Here is a 12,358-nt window from a genome sequence, read left to right as displayed (position 1 = left end):
CCCATCTCCAACCCCCTGGGGTAGAGAATTCCAAAGGTTCACAGCACTTCGAATGAAGACACTTCTCAGTCCAAAATGATCAGCCCCTTTTCCTGACACTGTGTCACCTTCTTCCAGACTCCCCAGCCAGGGGAAAGAACCTCTCAGCATTTACCCTGTCAACCACATCAGAATCTTGTAAGCTTCAATGTGAAACCCAGCAGCCAATCTGCACAGAGAAAGATCCCACAAAGTCATTTAACCAGGTGATCTGTTTTTAGATGTTTGTTGAGGCCCAGGGCATTGTTCTCCCGCTCTTCTTCAGAACAGTGCCCCTGGGCGGGCCGACAGGACCTCGGGTTAATGTCGCACCTGAAAGTGGCAGACTACGGCAGTGAGGCAGGGCTGCGACTGGGAATGTCCATCTGGACTGTGTGTGGGGGCGGATCGTGAACCTGGGATCTTCTGATTCAGAGTTGAGAATAGTGTCCACTGAAGTCCTGATCTGGCAGAAGGTGTTGCACAGCAGCAAGTTTTATTTTAACAACACTCACCATTCCACCAGCAAGCATGCTGGCCAGCATTCAGAAGAAGCGGAGACATGGGGTCAATTCTCCCCTTCCTGCAGAATGATGAACAGGTGGCTGCCTTAACTATGAACAGATGTGAGGAGATTGGCAGTGGGTATGCCTTGATGACACTGGACATGATGAACATCTACAAATCTCACCTGCAAGCAACTGCAGACCCACACCTTGAGTGCAGCTAACGGTGATTAATACCCCAGATTTACGGCACATCCATCAGCTGTTCCAGAATTTAATGGCAACAATCAGATCTGTATTTATTTCATAACTTCCTCCTTTTCCTCTTTTTTTTATTGATGGCATTGTGATCTGTGCTTCTCTGAAACTTCTGTTCTTGTTTTTCCCCATCTGCAAATATTCTGCCCCATAAAACTCTCCCCCTCCCTGTGACCCTTGTTGTGTCGTGATCACTATGAACCACACCACATGCATTGCAAAGGTTCCAGAAGGTATTTGCTTCACCACCACCTTCTCGAGGACGATTATAAATGGGGCAATAGAAATCTGGCCAGCCAGTGACACCCACATCTGTGAAAATAATTTGTAACAACCACAATGCATAGAAAGCTCACGCAGCCTCCCGCGGTCAAATTTGGCCCCTATCCACCTCCTCCCGGACCGACAGCGTCCCCTCCACATCCAATTTAAAAATCCGCTCTCAAAAACAACCACAGCTTGCATTTAATGTGTGTGATAACCCTCACAAGGACCACGGGGGGGGTCGCTAATCGATCTCCCCATAGGCTTCGTATATACGAGTTCCCGCGGTGAGTGGCGGAGACCTGTCCAGTTGAGGCTCATTAGCGGGACTTCAAATGTAGCTCCCCGACCCGAACCGGCAGTTCCCCATTGTCCTGGGCTGTGTGTCACGCAGCAGTTTAAAATAAACTAGTTTGGCCTTTCACTCCACGCCTTCTGAAAGTTTACACTGGCGATGAGGATGAAGCACGGGATTCTGAGCAGCCTTTCAAAACTCACCAATCACAAGAAACAAAGCAAAAAAAAACCCTGGATTTGCCCTTGTTTGGGAAACTCGAGCCGTATCATCATAGAATCCCTACAATGCAGAAGGATGCCATTCGGCCCATCGGGTCTCCACCGACCATTTGAAAGACCACCTGACACAGAGCCAATCCCCGCCCTATCCCTGTAACTGCACCTAACCTTTGGACACATAGGGGCAATTTAACATGGTCAATCCTCCTATCCTGCACCTCTTTGGACTGTGGGAGGAGACCCACGCAGACACGGGAAGAACGTACAAACCCCACACAGAGAGTCACCAAGGTCGGAATCGAACCCGGGTCCCTGGCGCGGTGAGGCCATAGTGCTAACCACTGTGCCACCGTGAGGACGTCGGGACTGGCCCCAGTATGCCCGAAAGCAGGCGCTATTTCTTCCATGTCAACAGCATGGAAGGGGATGACAGACATAAGGGAATCCTTTTTATAGCCTGCTGGCCCTGATGCTCAGTATAATTAAGACTTTAACTTATCCTGCAGCTCCGACACTAAAACATTTAATGAGCTTGTGGATCTAGCAAAGAACCATTAAGACCCAAAGCCGTCCATAATCCTCCAGCATTACCGATTTAGCAAGGCTGGGAGGATCCCTGGCAGAATTCCCGGCTAGATTAAAGGAAGCAGGCCCAATACTGTGAGTTTGCCCAACCCTGACCGAGATGCTACATGACCGGCAAGTGTGTGGGATCAATAATGTCACGATATAAAATAACTGCTGGCAGAACACACCCGACACCTCAAAAGGGCTATAGAACCAGCAGTAGCCTTTCAAAATGCTGGGAACGGAGCCCCAAGAACAAGGGATGATGGACAGTAGTATTTGCAGGGGGGGGGGGGGGGGGGGGGGGATTGGACCCTGTTACAGAAAAGCCACCATTTCCATCCACGTGCCTCACCCACCCCCAACTCAACATTCAGCCAGGACATTCTGACATCTCAAAAGAGGGCCAGGGACCCTCCCCAGAGGGATGTAAATGTTAGCCGTAAGGCTGAAGTAATTGTGGTCAAAGAACATGACTGAGGCACAGCTGCCAGAATCAGCGGTACGCATGTCTCCCAGGCCACAAGCCAAAGACACCTCAGACCCGGGCCCTGCACGTCTATCAGCCCGGAGAGGATGAAATGATGCAACTAAACCGCATTTTCACCTTTAAGGTTGTCCTGATAAAGATAAGATTCCTGATCAATGGCCATGCCCGGGAAATGGAGGTGAATACGGGATTAGACCTTCTGCTGTCTCCGGATGGACATCTTGTCCCTCAGCCTCCAAGACACCAGGACCAGGTTGGCCAGATATACAGGAGAACCTTTGAAGGTTATGGGGGACACCACTACCCGGGTTACCTAAGGACAGCAGGTGTCCTGACTCCGGCTCATAGTTGAGGAACAGGTTGCAGCCTCTTGGGCAGAGACTGGCACCGGAGGATCCATCTGGGCTGGTTCCAAATGTTTAAATTAGGAAGCAGTGGACTGTATGAGTAGAGACCGAGTTTGAGGGGTTAGAACCTCGGGATAATAACCAGTGCAGTTCGTAGAGTGGGCTGCACCAGTAGCCCTGTCTTCAAGTCTGACAAGTCGCTCTGCCGTTGTGAACCCATAGACTAATGGTTAATAAAGCCTCACGTTTAGATTGGTACCCCATGCCATGTACAGACGATCCATATGACAAACTGGCAGGCGGCCAAACGTTTAAAAAAAAGGATAAGAGCTAGGCCTCCAACTCAAACTAGATGAGTCATTCAGGCAGTACGTGACTATTAACACCCATAAGGGTTTCTCTGAATATACACGCCTGCCCTTTGAAGTATCATCGGCACAGCTATTTGTCAACACGTGATCAACGTTCTCCAAGAGATACCCAAGGTGGCAGTGTACTTAGACAACATACTAACCACAGTTACGAAAGGATGTCCCGAAGCGTGGTACATTGGCGAGACCATGCAGAAGCTGCAACAACGGACGAACGGACATTGCGCGACAATCACCAGGCAGGAATGTTCCCTTCCAGTTGGGGAACACTTCAGCAGTCAAGGACATTCAGCCTCTGATCTTTGGGTAAACGTTCTCCAAGGCGATCTTCAAGACGCACGACAACACAAAATCGCCGAGCAGCAAGTTCTGCACACATGAGTACGGCCTCAACCGGATTCATGTCTCATTACATTCACCCCCCACCATCTGGCCTGGGCTTGCAAAATCCTACCAACTGACCTGGCTTGAGACAATTCACACCTCTTTAACCTGTGATTATCCCTCTCTCCAGTCACACCATCTAGACCTGTAAAGACTTAATTACCTGCAAAAACCCATATTTGAAGTATTGTCTTGCATCATTGACTTTGTCTATATATGTGGTTGTGGAATCCACCTCTTCATTCACCTGAGGAAGGAGCTGTGCTCCGACAGCTAGTGATTCGAAACAAACCTGTTGAAATTTAACCTGGTGCTGTAAGTCTTCTTAGTGGGCCCACAGGACTCATGGAAAAAGAGCATCCAGCAAACCTGGAGGTTTGAAACAATTTTCTGATACAGGTGTCCGTCTCAAACAAGAAAAATGTGTGTTCCAGGCAGGCGAAGTGACCGACCCAGGGTATCGAGTCGTCAAAAACAGCCACAACCCAGTGGAAGGTAAAGTTAAGACCATTAAGACAGCACCTTCCAAACCCACGACCACTACCATCTTAAAGGACAACAGCAGCAGATACCTGGGAACCCCACCACCTGGAGGTTCCCCTCCAAGTCACTCACCACCCTGACTTGGAAATATATCGGCTGTTCCTACACTGTCGCTGGGGCAAAATCCTGGAACTCCCTTCCTAACAGCACAGTGGGTGTACCTACACCTCAAGGACAGCAGCGGTTCATGAAGGCAGCTCACCACCACCTTCTGAAGGGCAACTAGGGATGGGCAATAAATGCTGGCCTAACCAGCGACACCCACATCCCGTAAATTAATTTTTAAAAATCAAAGAGGCACCAATCCCGGGAAATACGACTGAATTAAAATCTTTCCTCGGCCTCATGAACTACGATGGGAAATGTATCCAAAATGGGGTCACTTTATTGCTACCCCTGCACACATTTTTTTAAAAGCCCAGAGGTTGTCATGGCAGGTTCTGTAGGATGAAGCATTCACAAAGGTGAAGCAGCAGTTACTATCATCAAACTGAAATGAACATGTAGTGCCTCTCCACATCGGGTTGGGGCAGTCCTCTCCGGTCAATGGGACAATGGCACAGTTAGACCCATCGCATAGGCATCCAGAACATTGAAGGATACGGAAAGACTCTATTCTCACATTGTAAAGGAAGGATTGGCTCTTATTTTGAGGGTGAAGGAATTCCATTCTGGATGGGATTCTTCGCTCCCCCGGCTGTATGTTTGCCGGATTCTCTCTTCCCACCACTTGTCAATGGGATTTCCATTGAAGCTATCCCACACTGCCGGGGAACCCGTGGGCAGGGTGCGCTTCCAGCGGGAAAAGAGAATCGCAACGGCCAGAAAGTTCAGGCCCATATGTCTACGGCCACTATTTCATAATCATGACAAACTATAGAAACCCCTGATGCATCTTTTCAAAGAAAACAAAATGATTCCCCCATGGCCTTGGCTCGGATCCAACTTTGGCCATTATTGTTGCTGGCACACGAGTAGTAAGTTGCAGGCTGTCAGGTACTCTCTCGAGTACTGTCCAGGAACACACATTGCCCACGTGGATGCCCACAGTCGTCTCCCGCTGCTCACAAGCTTGACCCCTCTGCCAGCATTGCAAGAAGTCATAATTTCTTAAAATGTTTCCAATTAAGGGGCAATTTAGCGTGGCCAATCCACCTATGCTGCACATCTTTGGGTTGTGGGGGTGAAACCCACGCAGACACGGGGAGAATGTGCAAACTCCACACAGGCAGTGACCCGGAGCCGGAATCGAACCCGGGACCTCAGCCAGTATCCAGAAAGCAGGATCAAGCATGGACCCAGAAGGACCCCACATTGGCAAAATTGTATCATCTGACCCTGAGCGGTGGAAACCGAGGACACCCCATGAATGACATGAAGCCCATCCTCACTAAATGATAAAAGCTGGGAGTAGAAGATGGCATCATCCCATGGGGTGCCTGGGTAGTCATCCCCTGCCCAGGTCAGTGCCCAGTTCTGACAGAATTGTACAATGGATACTCTGGGGTAGCCACGCTGAAAATCATAGATCATAGAATTTAGATCATAGAATTTACAGTGCAGGAGGCCATTCGGCCCATCGAGTCTGCACCGGCTCTTGGAAAGAGCATCCTACTCAAGCCCACACCTCCACCCTATCCCCATATCCCAGTAACCCCACCCAACACTAAGGGCAATTTTGGACACTAAAGGCAATTTAGCATGGCCAATCCACCTAACCTGCACATCTTTGGACTGTGGGAGGAAACCGGAGCACCCGGAGGAAACCCACGCACACACGGGGAGAACGTGCAGACTCCGCACAGACAGTGACCCAGCCGGGAATCGAACTTGAGACCCTGAAGCTGTGAAGCAATTGTGCTAACCACTATGCTACCGTGCTGCCCTAATAATCACTTATTGTCACAAGTAGGCTTCAATTAAGTTACTGTGAAAAGCTCCTAGTCGCCACATTCTGGCGCCTGTTCGGGGAGGCCGGTATGGGAATTGAACCCGCGCTGCTGCCTTGTTCTCCATTACAAGCAGCTATTTAGCCCACTGTGCTAAACTAGCCCCTTAAAAATTGATGATGGCGTCATCGTCACCATTACTGATTTATTAATTTAATTTACATTTGGTGGAATTTGATGCTTTGCCCTCAGAGCATTTGCATGGGCCTCTGGACGATGAGTGATATTACCACTACACCACCAGCTCCTCCTGAAACTACGTCTGGTGGCTGGGGCTCGATACGGACATCGAGAATCTGGTGAAGCTGTGCTCCTTGGGCTCGGAGAACAATAAGTTCCCACCTTTAGCCTCTTTGCACCATGGGAATGACCAGGAAGACCATGGATACAGGTACACGTGGATGTCACCGGCCTGTTTCTGGGATCGATGTTCCTTATTATGGCTGACGCACACTCAAAATGGTTCAAAGTACCTTGTTGTGTCCTCTGCGAAATCTCAACAATAGAAAAACTCCGGCAACGTTTCTGTACCCACAGCATACCAGAGATCCTCTCTCCGATAATGGCCCCCCTTTACCAGTGGGGAATTTCAGGCATTTATGAAGTGGAAATATATTAGACACATCCGAACGGCCAGGCTGAATAGACAGTTCAAACATTCCGAACTGGAATGAAGGAACAGCTGCTGGTTCCCTGGATACAGAATTGGTCGAGTTCCTCTTGGATTATGGAACCAGGCCGCACACGACGATGGGAGTCGCACCGTGGAATTGTTAACGGGTCGATGACTGCACCCCAGGCTGAGCTGCTGTTTCACAACTTGGGGATGACGGTGGAGTCAAAGCGGGAGACCCATAAAAGGAAATACAACACCAGAAATCCTGAAAGGACCTTCAGAACAGGAGATGCCGTCCATGTGCCGGACTTTGGAGATGGCTCCCACTGGATCCCAGGAATTGTGCTGGAAAAAACGGTGTGGTTTCTTACAAATCCAAGGTCCAAGACTGTGAATAAACACCTGGAGCACCGGGGAAGCAGGGAACTCACTCCAGCGGACACGATTACAGCCGAAATGCCATCCTTGATCTCTGCTGCGACAATCTCCGGCAAAGGGATTCAGCCAATGGGGGAACCTGAGAGTCGTTCCCCTCGAGGATGAAGATTTGGATTCCCAAGTGGATACTGAGGAGATTGACCAGCGCCCGAGGTCAGCACCGAAGACCAACCTCTATTGGCGGCCCTTCGGCGCTCGACAAGGAACTGGCGATCCTCAGTCCGCTTCACACCCCTCGGTCGGCTCCATCTGCCGCAGGCTTGAGGCCTTGCAGCAAGCGACAAAAGAGACCTCATCGCCATGGGAGTGAGGGGGACAATTGGACTTGAGAGGGGAGGGTTGTGACCCTCACTAGAACCACAGAGAATTGCGGATTGATCTCCCCGTGGGCTTTGTGTAATACGAGTTACCGTGGTGAGCGGGCGGAGGTCCGTCCAGCTGGGGCTCGTTAGTGCCACCTTTAAATGTGGCTCCCAGACCCAAACCGGAAGTTTCCGATAGTCCTGGGCTGGGACATTTGTTTTGTATGCCGTGATCGTGGATTTATCTTCAGTTTGGCCCTTTATTCCTCAGCTCCTGGAATTCTACAGGCTAAAATGTTCAGAGATGCTTCATAGGAAACTTTACAAACAACATTTGTCACTGAGACAGAGAAGGAGACTTTACGCCAGCTGACAAAAACCTTGCACAGAAAAGTAGGTTTAATGAAGGACTAAAGGAGGAGGGAGAGGTGGAATGGTGGAGAGGTTGAAGGAGATATTCCAGAGCTCACAGTCCAGGCAGCTGAAGGCACCGTCACCAATTTTGATGCAATTTAAATCAGGGATTCGCAGGTGCCAGACGTGGAGGAGCGCAGGAATTGTGAAAATGAAATGAAATGAAAATCGCTTATTGTCACGAGTAGGCTTCAAATGAAGTTACTGTGAAAAGCCCCTAGTCACCACATTCCGGCGCCTGTTTGGGGAGGCTGTTACGGGAATTGAACCGTGCTGCTAGCCTGCCTTGGTCTGCTTTCAAAGCAGCAATTTAGCCCTGTGCTAAACAGCCCCTTTACCGAGGGTTGTGGGCCTGGAGGAGGTGACATACGTAGGGAGGGGAAAGTTCAGGAGAAATCCAGGATGAGAATTTTAAAATTGAGGAGTTACCAGATTGGCAGCCATTTTTGTCCAGGGAGCGCTGAGCGATGTGAGAACGGAACAAGTTCAGTATATGAGCTCAACGTCAACACCGGCACTCAGAGTGCCTGTTCGAAGGGGGTGCAGCACTGTTGGAGGTGCCATCTTTCAGATGAGGCTGACTAAACTGGGGCCACTCTGCCCTCATGCATGACTGTCAAAGATCCTGCTGCTCCTGAATCCTATTGCCTCCACCAATAGTCGTTTCCTCAACCAAACAATGATTGGCGGCTCATTCAGCTTGCTGTTTGTGGTTATTGCTGTGTCTGAAATGGCTGTTACGTTTACCTACATGACAATAATAATAACCTTGATTATTGTCACAAGTAGGCTTACATTAACCCTGCATTGAGGTTACTGTAAAAGTCCCCTAGTCGCCACATCCCGGCGCCTGTTCGGGTACACTGAGGGAGAATTCAGAATGTCCAATTCACCGAACAGCGCGTCTTTCAGGGCCTGTGGGAGGAAACCGGAGCCCCCGGAGGAAACCCACGCAGACACGGGGAGAACATGCAGGGTCCGCACAGACAGTGACCCAAGCCGGGAATCGAACCTGGGACCCTAGCGCTGTGAAGCAACAGTGCTAACCACTGTGCTACTGTGCTGCCCACATGACAATCAGAAAATAATTCTTGCACAGCAAATGCTTTGTTGTGTTTCTGACACCAGTAACGTGGAATACAAATGGGTGCCTTTCTTCATCCGTTCTTCCATTTCTCCCTCACAGGGCACCTTCCGCTCCAGGTTGAGACCTATCCTATCCCTGTGCAGGTCGCCTGCCCCTCAACAGGCTGCAGGTGAAGCTGAGTACCTCCCTCCTCAGATTCTGCTCGGCTCAGGGGCCCTGAGATTATTCCTGAGCATTAAGGCCCTGCTTTGTATTTCGCTTCCCACATATTTCACGCCATTAAATAAGTAATGATCAATTTTTGTCAAATGTGCACTTTCTTATTCCCTGACAGAATATATCAAATAATGAAAGCTTGCTGTAAATTTGATTTTTTTTTTCCTTTTTCCTGATTTTCGACCAAATTTCTTTCCGCCAAGTCTGATTCAGGTCATTTTCTCACATTCTCAACTCAATAAATTCTCCCTCCAGGACGGTTGTAAAACTTAATTACTTTTCAAAAAAAAAATCAAAACTGGTCATTTTCATCTCCTTTTCTAATTTACCTTCGATTCAGTGTGTTTCTGCAGTGGGAAAGGTCTGGGGTCCACAGAGACCCAGTCCAATGAACTGCCCCGACGGCACAGCCACCAATAGCGGCTGGATCTGAGCCATACAACAACAACTCGCATAGTGCCATTAATGAGAAGGCACCGCACAGACGCCTTACTGAAACAAAATTTGACACCACACTACATAAGGAGCTTGATCAAAGAGGTAGGTTTAAAAAGAGGGAGAGAGGTGGAAATAGGGAGGAAATATCGGAGCTTAGGGACCAGGTTGTAGGTAAGGTTACCATAGGTGGAGCGAATAAAATCAGGGATGATCAAGAAACCAGAAATGGAGGATTACAGCACGGGGTTAGATACACTGTCCCCATCAAACACTCCCAGGGCAGGTACAGCACGGGGTTAGATACACTGTCCCCATCAAACACTCCCAGGGCAGGTACAGCACGGGGTTAGATACACTGTCCCCATCAAACACTCCCAGGGCAGGTACAGCACGGGGTTAGATACACTGTCCCCATCAAACACTCCCAGGGCAGGTACAGCACGGGGTTAGATACACTGTCCCCATCAAACACTCCCAGGGCAGGTACAGCACGGGGTTAGATACACTGTCCCCATCAAACACTCCCAGGGCAGGTACAGCACGGGGTTAGATACAGAGTAAAGCTCCCTCTACACTGTCCCCATCAAACACTCCCAGGACAGGTACAGCACGGGGTTAGATACAGAGTAAAGCTCCCTCTACACTGTCCCCATCAAACACTCCCAGGACAGGTACAGCACGGGGTTAGATACAGAATAAAGCTCCCTCTACACTGTCCCCATCAAACACTCCCAGGACAGGTGCAGCATGGGGTTAGATACAGAGTAAAGCTCCCTCTACACTGTCCCCATCAAACACTCCCAGGACAGGTACAGCACGGGGTTAGATACAGAGTAAAGCTCCCTCTACACTGTCCCCATCAAACACTCCCAGGACAGGTACAGCCCGGGGTTAGATACAGAGTAAAGCTCCCTCTACACTGTCCCCATCACACACTCCCAGGACAGGTACAACACGGGGTTAGATACAGAGTAAAGCTCCCTCTACACTGTCCCCATCAAACACTCCCAGGACAGGTACAGCACGGGGTTAGATACAGAGTAAAGCTCCCTCTACACTGTCCCCATCAAACACTCCCAGGACAGGTACAGCACGGGGTTAGATACAGAGTAAAGCTCCCTCTACACTGTCCCCATCAAACACTCCCAGGACAGGTACAGCCCGGGGTTAGATACAGAGTAAAGCTCCCTCTACACTGTCCCCATCAAACACTCCCAGGACAGGTACAGCACGGGGTTAGATACAGAGTAAAGCTCCCTCTACACTGTCCCCATCAAACACTCCCAGGACAGGTACAGCACGGGGTTAGATACAGAGTAAAGCTCCCTCTACACTGTCCCCATCAAACACTCCCAGGACAGGTACAGCCCGGGGTTAGATACAGAGCACAGCTCCCTCGACAGGGCTGTTTGGCACAGCAGTAATTAACTGATATACTGGAGAGGACGGCTCCAGATCGGGTTTGCATTATCAGAATACTCAGTGTGGTGATATGAACCCTGGTGTTGGTGTGGCAATGGCAGTGCTGCCCTCCTCTGGTCTAAATGACAGGAGAGGAAGTTGCAGGAGTGAAAAGATATGAGCAAGGTCACTGAGAAGTGAGGTCCAGATGGCCATTTTTCACGCCGACTGGCGATTCTCCGGCCCGGATGGGCCGAGCAGCCTGACGAACCCGACCGGTTTACGCCAGCGCCAACCACACCTGGTCGCTGCCGGCGTGAACATCGCGCGACAGGTATGTGTGGGGGGGCGGAGGAAGGATCGAGCACCATGGCCGTGCTCAGGAGGTGACTGGCCCGCGATCGGTGCCCACCAATCGTCGGGCCGCCATCTCTAAGTGACCCACTCTTTCCCCTCCGCCGCCCCGCAAGATCAAGCCGCCATGTCTTGCGGGGCAGCGGAGGGGAAGACGGCCACCGTGCATGCGCAGGTTGGAGCCGGCCAACCTGCGCATGCGCGGCTGACATCATTTAGATGCCGCCGGCCGCGTCATTCTCGGCGCGCCGCTTTGACGCAAGCGTCAAGGCCCAGAGGCCAAGTTTCTCGCAACGCCGCTCCTAGCTCTCCGGGGGGGGAGGATAGGGGGCGAGGAGCGGCCTCCGACGCTGGACGCTCCGTGTTTCACTCCGGCGTCGGCACTCAGTCTCCCTTTGGGAGAATCGCGCCCAATGATTCAGCCTTTACTGGATCTCGAAGAAAATCTATTAATTCACTCCCATTTCCCTGCCCTTCCCCCATTTTAACATTTTTATTTTGCAAACATTTCTCCACTTTGCTTCTAAAATGTTGCCTAACCAGTGCTTTTATAAAGGTTTAGCATATCTGAAGAGTACAAATTTGCAGAGCTACTGGGAAAAGACAGGGAAATGGGGCAAGGTGTCATGTGAGAGTACCTTTAAGAAATGGGTGTTTATAAATGGGCGTGTATATAAATATCTGTAGTGAGAGTACCTTTAAGAAATAGATGTTTATTACTGCAGTGATGTCAGTGAGTGGGTGGAGCTGGGCTGTCTGTCAGCTTTTTACTTTCGCTTTAGGCTGTTTGCTGCAGGGTGTGTTTTAGTTTCGTTTTCAGAGCTGGATAGTTGCAGTCACAGCCAGAAGGTGTATTAGAGTCTCTCTCTCTCTGTAATC

At 50.1% G+C, this 12,358-nt stretch overlaps 1 protein-coding gene across 1 annotated transcript in view; it reads right to left on the bottom strand.

The window, feature by feature from the left end:
- The window catches only part of LOC119979437 (solute carrier family 2, facilitated glucose transporter member 5-like), a 257,810-nt gene that overhangs the window by 229,282 nt on the left and 16,170 nt on the right, over positions 1 to 12,358 (bottom strand). The window lies entirely within an intron of this gene.

The sequence above is a fragment of the Scyliorhinus canicula genome, chromosome 16 (assembly GCF_902713615.1).
Source record: "Scyliorhinus canicula chromosome 16, sScyCan1.1, whole genome shotgun sequence".
In the NCBI taxonomy this organism is placed as follows: domain Eukaryota; kingdom Metazoa; phylum Chordata; class Chondrichthyes; order Carcharhiniformes; family Scyliorhinidae; genus Scyliorhinus; species Scyliorhinus canicula.
This window is presented reverse-complemented; position numbering and strand designations above follow the sequence as displayed.